Here is a 10,627-nt window from a genome sequence, read left to right as displayed (position 1 = left end):
AAGAGCTAGCATCCTCCTAGTCATCAGTCCATGACGCTGACCACTTGGCTACAGTGGCTTGTTGGTCACAGGAATTTATCCTGAAGATCTGTTAGCTCTCCTTTACATTTTTTTGTATGTATGTTCATTTTACTAAAAGGTTTTGCTGTTATGTTCTTGTTAATCAATATTCACTAAACATGAAGAAAGTGAGGGAATGCATAGAGTCAACACTCTTTGGGCTTTGACAACATATGAAATACTGCAGGAATGAAAGAAATGATGGAAAAAAAACACAAAAAGCATGTGTGAATGCATGTACACATGCGCACTCACAGATTTAAAGGACAATTCTTGTTTCTTCTTTCACTCATAATGTTACCCACATTGCCTCACTATCTCAAAGCTGGAAGGAAAGAGAAATGCTTGCACCCAGTATGCATGTGTTACATTATAGATAGCAGAAGGAGGGGGAGATGGAATGATATTATGAAAACCAGAATTAGTTTTAAGGCGTAGATGGTGGAAGAATGTGGTGGGGACTGTTTTTGGTTCTGATGAATAAGTGTTCAGAAGGGATGTGTTTTATCACAAGTAATCTATCGCTTTTATTGCACGACACATTTGTTCATTTTACCAGAATCTGATCGTTTTTCACATAAAATATTACTGGATACCTACTTTCATCTGTAAGTCTGAAATTTCGAAATAATATATATGGCTTTCTGACTCCTATTACTTGCCAAATAGATATTGAGAAGGAAAAAAAAAGGTTTGCCCTTCATTTAAACATTAAGAGGGCAAAGTTTCTGTGTATTATTGACTGCCGCTCTGGTGTTGGCAATTCATGTTGTCATCTCAAATGGTTGTTTTCATTTTACATTCCATAACCCAGCACACTCACTTCATCAACCAAGACCTGCAGATACCTTAGCACCGCATCTACCTTGCTGCACTACAGGACCTTGGACACAACATGCACCAGGTCTTGGATAACAGGACCTTGGACACAACATGCAACAGGCCTTAGATAACAGGACCTTGGACACAACATGCAACAGGCCTTAGAAAACAGGACCTTGGACACAACATGCAACAGGACTTGGATAACAGGACCTTGGACACAATATGCAACAGGTCTTGGATAAGAGGACCTTGGACACAACATGCAACAGGTCTTAGATAAGAGGACCTTGGACACAATATGCAACAGGACTTAGATAACAGGACCTTGGACACAACATGCAACGGGTCTTGGATAACAGGACCTTGGACACAACATGCAACAGGCCTTAGATAACAGGACCTTGGACACAACATGCACCAGGTCTTAGATAAAAGGACCTTGGACACATTATGCAACGGGAGTTAGATAACAGGACCTTGGACACAACATGCAACGGGTCTTAGATAACAGGACCAACAGGACCTTGGACACAACATGCAACGGGTCTTAGATAACAGGACCTTGGACACAACATGCAACAGGTCTAAGATAACAGGACCTTGGACACAACATGATACAAGTCTTAGATAACAGGACCTTGGACACAACATGTTACAAGTCTTAGATAACATTACCTTGGACACAACATGCAACAGGTCATAGATAGCATGACCATGGACACAACATGCTACAAGTCTTAGATAACATTACCTAGGACATAACATGCAACACGCCTTAGATAACATTGGATACAACATGCTACAAGTCTTATATAACATTACCTAGGACATAACATGCAACACATCTTCGATAACATTGGACACAACATGCTACAGGTCTTAGATAACATTACCCAGTACATAACATGCAACACGTCTTAGATAACATCATCTTAGACACATCATGCAACAGGTCTTAGATAACAGGACCTTAGAACATGCAGCACGTCTATGATCTTGAACACAACATACACCAGGTCTTAGATAACATTACCTTGGACACAACATGTAACAAGTCTTAGATAACAGGACCTTGGACACAACATTGTGAGGTATCTTTACCTTTTGAAAATGTAGGAAAACTCGCCGTTTCGAAACCTTAAGTTCAAAGGTTAAAAGTCCCAAAGCTTTTAACTTGACGCCATTGGGACAGTCAATTCAATGATTTTCCAAAGCAGCTCACCTCCTTGACACGTCTCTTTGCTGACGACACTGCTATTTATCGCCTCTCTGCTAGTGACCATGACCAACGCCAGCTCCAAGAGGATCTCCACCGTCTTAGGCTGTGGGAGCAGAGCTGGGGCATGGCCTTCCACCCAGGAAAGTGTACCACCCTCCCTGTTACCCGCAAGAGAACCATCACTGAGATTCAATTTCAGCTCCATGGGCAACCGTCACCTCTGCCACATATCTTGGCATCACCATCTGCCAAGACCTCAGCTGGGACCTACATATCAACAACATCTGTGCCAAAGCCAACAAGACCCTGGGCTTCTTGCGACGCAATTTGAAAGTGAGCGCCACCCATCTGAAGGAGACTGCCTACAAGACCTTTGTGCGGCCCATACTTGAGTACGCCTGCTCAGTATGGGACCCACATAGCCAACAGAACATTGACATGATTGAGGTATTCCAGAGGACAGCAGCCCGGTTCATGACCAACAGGTACCACAACACATCCAATGTGTCTGCCATCATTGACAGACTCCTGTGGCCCTCCCTCCAGCACCGCAGAAAGGTCGCCAGGCTAGTTATGCTACGTAAAATCCTCAACAATGAGGCAATTGTGAATAGAAGCAAGCTGGTCCCTATCCCTGCCAGACTGAGAAGAGGACACCTACAGCAGCTGAGCCGCCTCCAGTGTAGGACCTAATACAGAGGACCCTCCTTTCTGTGTAGAACCATCGCAGACTAGAATGTGCTGCCCGAAACAGCAATGGCAGCCAACACCCTTGACACCTTCAAGTCAAGGGTGCCCCAAGAAAACTAAAAACCGCAAAAGAAGTAGTTAGACAGAGTAGGTAGGATTAGGCATCCTCCTCCCAAATATCCCCACTCTTTAGAACATCTTAATTTTTTAATTTATTTTGGGGCCCAGCATTCCCTTCTGGAGGACTGGGATCAGCTGGCCCCTGAGTGGGTGAAGAGCAAAAAGTAGTAGTCTGCTGATAAAACCCACATAGAGTAGGTGTAATATTAACTTTTTTCCTTTTTAATTTTTTTTAAATTTTTTTTATTGATCCTCATCTGTCTAGTTCTTTATCTTTTCTATACGACAGCATCTCTGTCTCCACGCAACCCTTTAATCGCGGCAGAGTAATCGACATGACGACTGAGGCCGTCAACTAGATGATGATGATGATGATGATGAATTCAAATTCACTGTGTCCAAAGCTTGGCACAGGAAGGCTGGCGCAGTCCTCTCCGTCAGCTTCTGTTCATCTTCATCTTCCCCGGCCGACCAAAGACAAAGAAGACAAGTCAGTCCTTTCAATCTCCTATTACCTTTGCCATCCCATGCACACCTGGGTAGAGCGAGGAAAATCGAGTAAAGTGCCTTTCTCAAGGACACAACACTTTATCAAAACGAGGCCTCGAATTCTGATCACTGGTGACCACTGGATCAGAACGCCATTCACTAACCGATTCTGCCGTGGTGTTTCACCTTATCTATAACCGTGGAACAAGTCATATTTCCTCTGCTCTTGTTGCTGTGAGTACATCAGTGTCAATCAAGTGAAAGGTATATTAACAGACTTTTTTGAATAATGTGTTGTGTGGTGATTATCTTCTATCCCAAAGCTATTCATTTCATGACGGATTGGTAATTAGTGTGGCTTTTGGGTGGTTGTTTTTGGGGTTTTTTTTTTGTTTATTTGTTTGTCTTTTGTTTGTGTGTGGAAAGTTGCCTTTTAAGGACATACTGTACAAGCATGTCTGTTATTTCTCAGTAAGACTTATACATAAACGATATTTTAAAAAAAGAAAAAGAAAGTCAGCTGAAGTGCATGCGAATGTTGTGTTAAAAAAAACTTGCGATAGAAAAGGCGGAAAGTTTACTGTAAAGTTATGAATAGATATCTGGGAATGACAAAAGAGAGTTATATGAATGGCGAATCTGCCACAACAAAATATTACTAACAAAATAGTATTACATACTTTCACACACTGTCTCCCCTATCTGTAACGTCCTTTTAGTTGCTCTGTTTTCGTCCCAGCGTCGCCTGTGTTTTAATTCTTTCTCCATCTCCCTTTCTCTCCATCTCTTTCTCCGTGTACCCTTGTCTCCCATACGTCTGTGTCGCTTTGTCAGCTTCCTCCCTGTCTCTGCAGGCGTTATATGCATGTACCTCTTCCCTTTCTACTTGTCAGTACTGATCTGATATTTCTTTCTCCCGTTCTCTTCAGTTGTTTCCTGCCCCCCCCCCCCCTCCCCCCCCACAAACACACACACGCGTGCGCGCGCGCACACACACACTGGCACACACAGAAACACATACACATGCAAACAACACACACACACACTGACACACGCACACACACACACTACACACGCGCGCGCGCTTTTCAAGTTTCAAGTCTTAATTATCCCGTTTCACACCTATCATGTAGGAGTATCGAGTACAAATGCAAAATACTGATTCCATGCCCAGAATAAACATTTCCAAATGCACAACAGCGTCACATGAAAACAATGATTAACTGAGTTGAGAAAATACAAACGTCACAACTGTAGAGTATCTTGTACTGAACTAGTATCCGGCCATAAATTTTATATAGTAAACTACACTGAGCTAAGTGTGTGTGTGTGTGTGTGTGTGTGTGTGTGTGTGTGTACTTTAAGCACACTACAAAGAAAAAAAGAAACCGATTTCGGAGACACATATGACTCGGCAGACAACAAACCTCAGTATATTACCGTTACTTGTGGTATTCCGTTGCGACTCCCTATTTCTATTTGCAAATTATAATTACTATTACGAAATTTGAAAAAGGTGATAACGTAGTTATCGGCCGGGTATTGACTTTTTTCATTTCAGTGTCTTCCAAAGTCACCGGCTTTTTGTAATTTATTTGGGGGCGGTGGCGGGTGTGGTTAGCGCGTGCGCAAACGGGCCGTTGACTGTCATCTTGTTGAGGGATTTCTTGAGTTCCTCCACATCCTTTGCTTTTTGTTCTGGCTTGTAGAAAACTCCACAGTGCAGGTCCCGGCTGCAGGTCTGGAATTTGACTCAGATCGTATCACAGTCGGACGGTCACCAGCTCAGGTTGTTTTGCTGTCAGGGATTTGTGGGTCATCATGATAAAGACGTTCATCCAAGCGTCAGTCGTGCGCCGGTCACCGTGCGGCATTCCGAAATATATTGTGCTGAACAGGGGAAAACCTTAGTTGACTTCACCACTGCACGTCCGCAGAAAACACACACACACACACGGCCACTGGACACACACACACACACACACACACACACACACATACACTGGCACACATACACACACACACGGCCGGACACACACATACTAGTACACACATGGCGGGACACACTGACACAGACACTGGCACAAATAAGCGCACACACACTCAGTGCACGCAAACACAGACCTGGCACACCGCTGATACACACACACGCCCGCGCGCATACACCGGGCACACACAAAAAGAGCAGCAGCAACAACAACAACAACAATAACAACAAAACAAACAAACAAAAAAACAAGACTAAAAAAGTGAACAAACGCGACTTCTGAAATCTACACCCGCCCTCACTGAAGTAGGGAGTCTGTAACTTGAGAGGACGGACAACAAAAACAACTGACAACACAAATACTGAAATAGTCGTTTATTCGACCAACCACATGGGAACCAAAACAAAAAATCAAAAACGATTGCCGAAGTAACATTCGTTGCTCCTTTCTTGACTTGAAGCACAGCGGCAATGAACCCACTGGAATACAACAGTACCCCACATGCAGTCAGTTTTTTCCACTTAGGCTTCTCTGCCAGTTGACAACCTCACTGCTGTTCGTCCACGAAATTGGTGCACAACAGGGGAATCCTCTAATGTGAGCGAGAAGCCGCGCGCGCGCGTGTGCCTGTGCCTGTGCCTCTGTGTGTGTGTGTGTGTGTGTGTGTGTGTGTGAAAGAGAGAGAGAGAGAGACCAGACCAGACCAGACCACGGACCAGACCAGATGATTTATTCAGATAGGCCATAGCCCCTACTGAAGGGGTGTAAACAAAGTGAAGTAATCAATCAACCCTTTGTCTGTAGAAAAGCAAATACAACATACTTAAGGTATGAATACATTCATAATGCAGAATTTATGTTATTGTAACATCTCTTATCCGTTTGAGAGATTTACAGAAATATTGCTAAATGTTTACTAGCTTGATTATTAGCAGATGAGAGGAGGGATGCTAACTTGACTCTTGTGGGGAAGTTCCAGTATGATTGTGGAATCAGTTCTGTTCTCCAAGTCATGAAGAGCTGGGCACTCCAAAACGAAACGTGTTTCATGTTGACTTGTAGAATTACACAGGTTACATGAGCGATTTTTGTGAGTCGTCAGTTTTATATCTTTTTAAATGAACATCAATATCCGAAACACCACATCTAAATTTTGTCAGTGCCTGTTTGATATATTCATTTAAATCCATTGAAATATATGGCTCCATTCCAACTGAAGATTTAAACGTTCTGTATAAGGAAAAGCTAGCACGGTTTTGAATGTGATCATTCCATTCCTGCCACCTACAGTCAGTAATTCTCTGTTTAAAACATTTCAAAAACTATTTATGTCTTCCGCCACCGACTCCTTGGTTATCCCAAACAAACGAAAATCCGTATAAGATAAGATAAGATAAGATAAGAATAACCTTATTATCTCCAACTGGAGAAATTTGGTCAGGTGCATTATCACAATATAGACAAGTAAACAACATGGGGACCATAACTGTAAAAGTCAACAACAGTTTTTACGAATATTACGAAGATACAAAATTAATGTAAAAAATATCACATACACCGTTTCATACATACATCCACACACTGCAGGTAATAACTAGTATTCTTAATGTAAAAACAAAAAGAATTAAGAAACATTATTTGAATATAATTATAAACATAGCCTACTATACTGCACATTGATTATAATAGACAGATAAGAATAAAGATAAATTGCGGAAAACCGCAACCAGATAATCAGCACACACCCGCACTCCCCCCCTCCCACACACCCCCACCCACCCCACACACGCGGATTACTTGATTAAACAAGAGTAATAAACATATGTTCTCAAATAAAAGCATTTCACATATTCGCTTTTAAAAACATTGCAATTAATTATTACATCGTAATTATTAAACAGAAATATATTTAGAATATGGACGTTAGCATTAGACATATTCCATTGTACATTCATCCTGCATATTGCACATTATTCCTCCTACATATTGCACATTCATTGTAACCAATGGTCACGTTTTTAAGCTCAGTAAACACACACACACACACACACACAGTTCTCAAGAATTTAAAAGGTGGATTGAACGTGGAATAAAAGTCTTCAGAGCTCTGGATTTCTACTTAAAAGTTCTGTAGCGTCGTCCTGATGTCAATAGCTCATAATACTTTGCTAAAATATGGGTGTCGTCAGTTGCTATCTGCCTGCTTTTTAAAAAAAATAACCATTCGACTTTCATACAGCTCTTGCATACTAGCTTGTTTCACTCCCACAATTTTACTGCATACACTCATGACATCGTTCAAAACACGCTTACTCCTCACTCCCAAACTTCCATACCAGCACATAAATGAAACTGTGAGCACGGACTCGATACAACATCGATAATAACTTTGAAGAATATTTGAATTTATACCAACATTTCTAAGCTTCTGTAAACAAAAAATTCTAGATTGATATTTCTTATGAATGGAATCAACATTTCTGTCAAAAGTCAGCTTATTGTCTAAGATGGTCCCTAACTATCTATATTCATTGACCCCCTCCACTGTTTGACCATCAATAACAAGGTTAGCTACAGGCAAGGGGTCTTTCCGAAAATCTATTAACATTTCTTTTGTTTTCAATACGTTGAGATCCAGATAGTTTTTCTCACACCAGGAACAGAACTTTTTAATTTCACTGAAATAAATAGCATCAGAGTTGGACAGATCTTCAATTGCTGAATCATCAGTATTCGGCTTAAACATAAACGAATTTTTTTATGCCCACGTGCATTTACTTTTACAGTCAAGACTACAGCACTTTATAAGCTTTAAATGGTAACGGCTTTCATCATTCATACGAGTAAACTTTAGCCAGTAGGAAACATCTCACGAAAGAATTCACAATTAATGGGAATCTTCCCAGCTCTCCATTGACCATATCATTTGGAGTGCGCCAGTTTCCACCAAGAAATCTTTTTAGAGCAAACAAATATAGTTTTTCTATCGGTGAATCTTTCTCAAGTCCCGGCATATCTCTGCTCCATATTGTAAAATTGGTGAGAGAGAGAGAGAGAGAGAGAAGGGGGAGACAGACAGAAAGAAAGATTGACACCATTACACTTGTGACTAAGGCTAGTGAGAGCGTGCACTGAGCAAAACTCAACACGCATTCGCTGTTGTTGGGAGTGGAGTGGTTCGGTGGCCAGGGGGGATGGAGGTGGAGGGCGGGGGGGGGGGGGGGGGTGACAAGAGTACGAGAGCACCCAGTTTGGTGCTTCTGTTGGTCGGGCTATCCCCACATAAACACAGCCACCAACCACGTGGTACTCTGCCTCACTGCGTTTTGCGTCCTCGTGTGCCGCGTTTTTACCCCACACTCCCTCCCCACGCCTCCTGGCTGATCGAATCACTGGATTGGTCCCGGTGGTGCCTAAAAATACATTTTCTGCGCGTGTCCTCCTACGTCAGCCTCATAGTGGAGGGGGAAGGGAGAGGGTGGTGAGGGGTGGATGTGGGGGGAGGACAGCAGGGTGAACGCGGTGAGTTTAAAAATAGACCTAGTGTGCAAGACGCCCTCACTGACCCCGAGCACGTGGCCTTGACACAAAACAAGGCGGCACTCTCCCAGAGTCCTTGCATGCACTGCACACACGTGTGTGTGGGGGGGGTCGCTTAAAACGCATTCTGTCGTCAACGGGAAGCAAACCGAAACGCGCGAAAAGGAATAGCAAGTGATCCCCGGGGCGTGTATTTGGGATAAGCTACGTCATGTCTAGATCGCGTCAGTGTTGACGTAATAAGTCGAAATGACGTACACTTCTCAATTTCAAAGAAGACTCTCTCTCTCTCTCTCTCCCCGAGTCTCTGTCTCTCTCTTTCTGTGCAGTTCGAATAAGAGCAATAGTTGTATTTAGCACAATAGAGAGAATGAGAGGGAGAGAGGGAGAGGGTGGAGGAAGAAAGAAACAGATGGGAGACAGAGAGGGGAAATGGTGTGGGGGATAGGGATGGAAGTGGGTGTGGAGGGGGTAGCATGTGACTGAGATTTAAATCAATCCCGGTGGATTCATCTGTAAAACTGAAGTCGGAACTGAGTTTTCATTTTGTGTTCGAAATCTTGATTTAACTTGTGCTGCTTGTTTCTTACATTTCTATTGTTTTCATTCCGTTGGCGCGTTTATATCGATTTTGATATGAAAGCACAGGTCAATCAGTTTCGTTAAATTGATTTTTTTAATTTTTTTTTTATCACCGACGTGACATTTGTCAATGAAGTGAAACGTGTTGTGCACTGGCACGTGACATCGGTGACGGTGGTTCCCGTTAGCGACACAATTCACACACAGACACACAGATATGGGCACAGACACACAGCCACATACGTAAAATTTGAATGTCAGAATCTTAATTCCCCCACCCCCCACCCCCACCCCCAGACTTCACCGAAAGCTCTTGTGAATGTGTTTTTAATAATTCCAATATGTTACTGATTATCCAGAAGGTTTGCTGCGTAGTCCTATAGGACATTTGTTGTGGTTGTTATAGTTGTTTGATGTTGGCGTTTATAACGTTTCCATTTTTGCCTAGCGTTGTCTCTCCATACCCCCCCCCCTCCCTTCCGCACACACACTCACACACACACACACTTCTTCTCCCCCCTCCCCCTCCCACAACCCCTACCCCCTCCGTTTTTTCCCCGTCCAATAATAATATCACTTCAAGTGGAAAGACGTTAAAATGAAGACAACAGCCACATACAGACAGTCTGTCTGTATATATCTATCAATATCATGGGTTTGATTTTTCCTCCATTCTCATAGTTTGTTCTCAGAGTTGAATGTTTCGTAACACAAATGATGGATAATCCAATATTTTAGTCCAGTCACATCCTCCTTTCACCTCCCCCCACCCCTCTCTCTCTTTTTCTCTCTCCCTCTCCTCATCACCAATGTAGGTACTCTGTGGAAACTGTCCTCTCTCACACCTCCTCCCTCTCTCTTTTTACCACCTGTCTTCTGGAATTCACCCTTAAAGCCTTTGGAGATCAAGTTGTTCTGAAGGTGGAGTCGAAGGGATAAGGTTGGATTCTATTCTGCGTGGATCTTTTTTTCTTTTTTTTTTCGCTTTAAATTTCAAAACACACAATACTTTAGAAGTAGTTACACTAACTGATTTCACACTTGGTGATAATGATGGGGCATTTCAAGTGGGCCTGGTTGATGTCATTCCTGACATGCCTTAACACGTACGTAC

This window comes from Babylonia areolata, chromosome 23 (genome assembly GCF_041734735.1).
Source record: "Babylonia areolata isolate BAREFJ2019XMU chromosome 23, ASM4173473v1, whole genome shotgun sequence".
Taxonomy (NCBI): Eukaryota; Metazoa; Mollusca; class Gastropoda; order Neogastropoda; family Buccinidae; genus Babylonia; species Babylonia areolata.
Note: the sequence above shows the minus strand (reverse complement) of the source record.